Source organism: Pinus tabuliformis, chromosome 2_2 (assembly GCF_031772625.1).
Source record: "Pinus tabuliformis cultivar Carrire ecotype Pingquan chromosome 2_2, CPIR1, whole genome shotgun sequence".
Lineage (NCBI taxonomy): Eukaryota > Viridiplantae > Streptophyta > Pinopsida > Pinales > Pinaceae > Pinus > Pinus tabuliformis.
The window spans coordinates 739,601,943-739,608,729 of record NC_142300.1 but is presented as its reverse complement, the minus strand read 5'-3'; positions in this window follow the sequence as shown (position 1 = coordinate 739,608,729).

Sequence of the window (6,787 nt, the reverse complement as noted above, 5' to 3'; positions counted from 1 at the left end):
GCTGCCATGCTCCTGGATTTTGTAATTTGTATAACAAACAGTTAGTTAGAACAAAATGATAACAGTGTAAATTGAAGAGAGGACATATTTGAGAGAAAACATGTTAAGGCATATGTTGATGTACCTTCCATTTGTTAGTTGACATGTAATAGCTCACTATCTTCATTGAGTGTGAACTTGCTCTGAATTTTGAAGTCACGTAAGATGTAAACAGTGGTAGCTTTCTGTTGCAAATATGTCTCATATGACATTGATTTTAAATCAGGAAGTAACTCATGTAATAAGGGCTCCCTGATAATGCATTGGACAAAGTTATTTGTAATGGATTCTATTATAGCATTTATACAATGCTTGTAGAGGAAAGGGCAATTATCATTGCATTGTGAACAGAAAATTGTTGCATTGGCTATTGCTATGGATGAATTCACTGGGCAGTTACAAATTGCACAAACAGGTTCGAAAGGAGTTGAATATGGATTTGTTGCGGTCAGAATACCTTCGACCTGTTTATAAAACATTCAAACGTTAATTTATATTATTACATGCCAAATGCAAATGCAGCAAAAACATTATTATTGCTATACTTACAGCATAGGTAGATGTAGTTAGTTTTGTGAGATTGTTGAGTGCATCTGTGTTAAGTTCAGTCATGAACGTTGACTTCGATGCTCTGAATATTGTCTCTGTTGTGTTTACCTTTTTTGTTAAATTTTTGAAAAGAATGAGCGGAAAGTGTCCTTTTTGCAATTGTTTTCCATTGAAAGGAAAAATTGTTCATATGTGTCAAAGAGTTGCAACTGCAGAACAGAAATGGCTATGTATTGAAAAATACAAAAAGTAATATGCAACTACATTGTTCGTATGCATTGAAAAATTGCAATTGCAGAAGACAAATTACAAAAACTATGGACAAATTACAACAACTATGTATTGAAGTGATGCATGTTATTTACTGACAATTAGGAATAAGTAACATCTGAATACATACAGTTGCATTGTCGTTTTCAGAATATCCATCTTTGATATGGAGTATGTAATGCAATCCAACTCGTTTGGCAAGTGTAACGGCAGCAGCGATTGTGCCAATTGGGTACATTTCTTTTTTGTTTGCAAATTGCCTAATGGTCGTATTGGGAATGAAGCGATATTCTTTGCAAACTTCAGGTACAGTTTCTATGATACTTGATTCATTAAGCAATATTATTTTGTCACAGTCACCGCGATCATAAACACTTTTAGGACATATCCTGAAGTTTGTAATTGAGATGTTGTTGCCTTGCAAAATTTTGTGTTCATGTCGCTCTACCAAATGTGCAGGTACACTCAACGTTATAGTCATCATTCCTTGAGCATCTGTCAAATCAGCTCGCAATACTTGACGTGATTTGTTTGCTTTGTCAAGGAATGCACTATAGACAACCATTATGTCTCCAACAAATAGCTGCCCAATTTTACGACTATTGAGATCTTCAATTGATACTTTAATTGGCAGTATCTGTTTTTGCCTATTAAAATTGCCTAGTTAGAAATTGCTATAAACATTTGTAGAATACTATGTTTCTCCTAAAGACTGAATAACTAGAAATAGATTAGAGTGTTGTGTTTCATATGCATACCTTTTTGATGTATCATTTTGCACGTTTGTTGAATGAAGTTTGGTTGCGATTGTTTCAGTTGGACTAACACAAGCAAACGCATGGTTCAATATGATGTGGATATTATCACATGTATTTTGTGATAAGCAATCAATAAAGAAATTGTCATATGTAACCTGTACATGTCTTCTTGCTACATTGTTTGGGGGACTTACTACTAGTGCTTTCTTCACTCGTCCAAGATTTTCTAATTTATATACATTTAAATATAGATATGTAAAAAGAGAAGATATATATAGTAAACACTAATCTGACATATATACATTTAAATATAGATATGTAAAAAGAGGAGATATATATAGTAAACATTAATATTTTAAATAGCAAATAGCATATTTGTATAGTTGCCATACATACCTTTTCAAAGCAAGTGGTTGGTTTGTCTTTCCTAATTGAGTTATGTGGTCTATTTCTTCAGTTGTTTGTTTTCCTTTTTCAGGATTTATGCTATGTTATAGAATAGGAACATATATTTAGTTCAATTTCAAAGAGCATATAGAAGTAAACAGTTAACAAGGAACATTAAAACCATAGAACCATATATATGTAAAGATAGAATGGATATATACTAAACATTAACATTCTAAATACAAATTGGCATATTTGTATAGTTGTCATAGACATACCTTGCTGAACATTATTATTCTAAATACAAATTAGCATATTTGTATAGTTGTCATAGACATACCTTTGCAAAACAAGTGGTTGGCTTGCCCTTTCTAATTGCGTTATGGATTCTATTTCTTCAATTGTTTCGTTTTGTCTCTGAAGATTTAGGCTATGTTATAGAATAGTAACATATATTTAGTGCAAACTAGAAGTAAAAACTGAACAAGAACATTAAAACCATAGAACCATACATATGTAAAAATAAAAATAGAATGCATATATAGTAGACATTAATATTCTAAATACAAATTACCGTTTTTGTGTAGTTCTCATAGACATACCTTTGCAAAACAAGTGGTTCGTTTGCGCTTTCTAATTGGCTTATGCATTCTATTTCTTCAATTGTTTCATTTCCTTTTTCAAGATTTATGCTATGTTATAGAATAGTAAGACATATTTAGTACAAGTCAAAAGAACATATAAAAGTAAAACTTGAACAAGAAGACAAGATCCATAGAAAAGGAAAGGCAAAAAGAATATACTTTGTTTGTTTATGTTGCATGTTGTTGTTCTTTTTTCTTGGTCGTTCTATTCAATTGAAAAGGGTTTTACTAGCAGAATCTGCATGCATAAATAGATGAGGTCATATCTGCAAATTTATGATAGGATAGTTGTGTTGGTTAATTGAAAAGGCTGTCTCTGGCATAAGTTGCATTGATCAATACAGAACGCCATATATGTAAATGTAGAATAGAATGCATAGTATGTATGTTGTTATCACTTCGTTTACCACAAAAAGATGTTGTAGTATGCTTTAGTAAAATAGATATGGTAAAAGCAATGAGGTATTGCAAAAATGTCAAAATTTGGAATTTTGTAAACTGTTTCATGTGTATATCATAGGTCAAGGACAAGAGATATTATATCATGGTCAGACCAATATGCATCCAATACGAAAATTCTATACTTTATATTGCCTAGATTTGCCCAAACATGGTCAATCAATGATTTGTGCATGCTATTAGTTTTGTCAACTAGGAAATGAAGATTGTAGTTTTGCATGTAGGTTTCTAGCTGCTTTGTTTTTTGATTGCAATGCAACATATCAATATTGAAGTCCCCTAGTATAACTATGATATTGTTTAGATCTAACTGGTATAAGGCTTTTGCAATGACGTTGAGGATATTGTTTAGGTTTGCATGTGGCGATGCATATATATTGAGTATTGCAATTTGTAATGTGTGAACTTTTATTTTTGCAAACAATGCTTCTACAAAGCAGTCTTCAAAATGGGTATGTTCAAGGATAATGATATTTTCCTTTATCAATATCATTACTCCATGCTTAATGCAACTTGAGATGCAATTGAAATTTTTGAAGTATTCATTTTGCATAGACAGCAACATATGTGTTTCTTGTAAGCACAAGATATCAGATTGCATTGTGTCATAGTCATTGCATATGTCAGTAAGATGCGCATGAAGATTGCGAGTGTTCAATGAAAGAATAAAGATGGATCGCAATGATTGTATTGATGAACAGTCATATTCTAGTTGCCATTTTGCAGTGGTTTGCAAACGTTGCATTTCAGAATTTACTTTTTGCTTGACCTTGAAGTTACTATGTTTAAGAGGATTAAGCAAATACAATGATTCTATGTTTCTGACACGTGATAGTGTTGTGTATACTAGGCCATGCACTTGTACTCCAGTAGGGTCGAATGCAAGCCTATCCAAGGTTAAGCCTTGTGATCTATGTATTGTGCGTGCACATGCAAGTTGAATTGGAAATTGTTTTCGTATTTTCAATGGCGCCATCTTTGATGTCATAGGCATTGGTTTTGATATTCGCAATATTGGTGTCCAATCATGTGCTATCTCTGAAGTGTACAAATGACCTAGTTTTCTAGATTGTCGATGACCAATATTAGGGTCATGGAACTTAATCCATAGAACATCGACCTTATTTGTATGGGTATATGCTTTAACTATTCCATCTGCACCATTCACTAGCCCATCTGGTGCATCATAATTGCAAGCATACATTTCAACTAACATGTTCAACTTTATCAAAAGCTGTGGAGGCAAAATAGCCGTATGTTGATGAGCTGCGAAATTGTCACTATTCTCCTCATTTTCGTCAATTGCATTAATCAAAATTTCTTTGCCAGGCATTAGCATCAACATTTTCTTGTTATGCATTGCAACATCTTTGTTTTTGTAAAATAAGTAGGGAAATGTTGGATCATTTGGTACAAGGCGCATGCAACTTGTATTCATGTATGTTATATCGTCAGATGTTTGACAATTTGTTCGCATTCTATTTAACACTGATATGAATCTCTTATTTGTTTGTCGCATTGTCATATGCAATTGGAAGCACTTGACATTATCCTTCCAGAAATCATGTGTTATTGTTTGATTGTTGATTGTTGGTTGTTCAAAAATAAGAGAGTCTTGAATAAGTTGTGCTTGATAGAAATCACCACAAAATATGATGTCAATGTTCCCAAAGTATTTTGTTTGGACATGTTTTATGTTTCTGAGTCTATTGTCAATAGAATATAAGAACCGACTTCCAATCATCGAGATCTCATCTATGAAAGCTACTTGCAATTCTTGATATAGCTTTGATAAGTTGTCCAATACTTCTTTGCTCAGTGAGAACAGTTGAGACTTGTTAAAAGGCATTAGCAATGCAGAATGGATTGTTGTTCCACCTGCATTATATGCAGCTTTTCCTGTGTATGCTAATATTAGACCTTTTGGTTTCATAGGATCAGTTGTGTTTTGTGAATCATAAATTCGTATAAGCATTTGGAAAATCGCTTTTGCTGTGAGCGTTTTACCTACACCTGCTCCACCTGTAATAAAAAGGTAAATTGGTTCCTTGGGGTTTTTCTTTTTTTTAACTGCAATGTCTTTTACAATTGCTTGTTGTTCTTTGTTCAAGATTCTTCTAAGTTTGTAATATTCATTGTTCTCCATTAAAAATGGATGGGCAGTAATTTGAAATCCAAGATTGATTTTTTTCTTCATTTCAAATTGTTTTGGAAATTGCAAGTCCGATTGCAAATCATATTCCTCATAATGGGAATTGTTCTCTTGGTCTTGCATATTCATTTCGTTAGTATTCAAAGAACTAATTTGCTCATTTGTTGCAATCTCTAAATCACCCCATGTTGGATTGATGTTATATGTAAATTTGGCTTCATTAACTTGAATTGTTTTTTCATGTAATGTATATGCAGAGAGCCATGTAGGCAATTCTTGTTTCAATGTATCTTCACAATTTTCAAATGGCATATATAACAATAATTTCTCTCGACAAAAGTTTTCAATATCATTGTGTTTGTTATATTTGACAAATCGTATAACATTTGGTTTTTTCCTTTTAGATATGGGTTTGCCATTTTTCTTGTAATTTGATACAAATTCTGCAAGGCAGATTTTACTAATGGAACTTGGTCGTCCAATGTAGTAGTCAACAATGGAATGGCACATAACATCTTCTGAATCATCAGGTTCTTGTTTCAAAAGAATAGGCGGTTTAAGCATAAACGTTCGTTCATCAACTGGAGACGTGTTCACAAATATACATTCCCTTGAACTAGAATTCAATGGCAATGAAAGTGCTATATGCACTGCTTGTTGAGCTGACATTTGCTGTAGATTGAGTAATGTATTTCCAAGTTTACGAATCATTTGCATAGCGTCAATTTCATCTTTCTGATGCTCTTTCCGTATTCTTCTAAATGCATTTGTCATAGACTTTTCAATTTTGGTCATATATGAACTACAATATGATGCTGCAGCATATGCATTTAGCACAAATTGTGCATCTGTATTTGCATTCCATAAAGCAGGGATACCGTTTGCAAAACTGTTATTCCAAATGTGAGAAGGTTTTCGTTTCAGGAAAATTGTTGGTTGCTTTACTGTATGTTGCAATAGTTCTATGTACTCATTTTGTAGCAGCCCTATTTCTAGGAGGAAATCGTCATGTGTTGTGAATCATTGTAGTTTGTTTGCTCCAAGAATGCAAAAAACGATATTGATTTCTCTACAATTTTTGTATTTTCTGCATTGGTTGGTTCAATGATCATTGTTGATTTCATTGGTGGCATGGGAAGTTGTATCTGCAATTTGAATTTTTTCGCTTCTTACAACTTTTTGTATGGTGATGTTTATGCAATTTAGCAACATCTGGCTCCAAATGATCTGTATTACAAGTGATGTAATTGTCAAGAAACTTCTCAATTTCGAGTTGCTTTCTTTTCCATATATTGTAGCATTCTCTATCCATAACAGTCCATGTTCATGTTCAGTTCCTCTATTTTGGAATTCTGTTACAAAATAGTAATCAGATATTTTTCCAAAGAATGTAGTATCTTGAGATATCAATCGCTTTATAGCATTATTTCTATGTCTATAGTATTGGCTACATGTGACTGGATATTTTCTTATAAGGTAGTCAATGTCATCATCTTCTAATATATCAATAGCATTTTTATTTGCTTTAA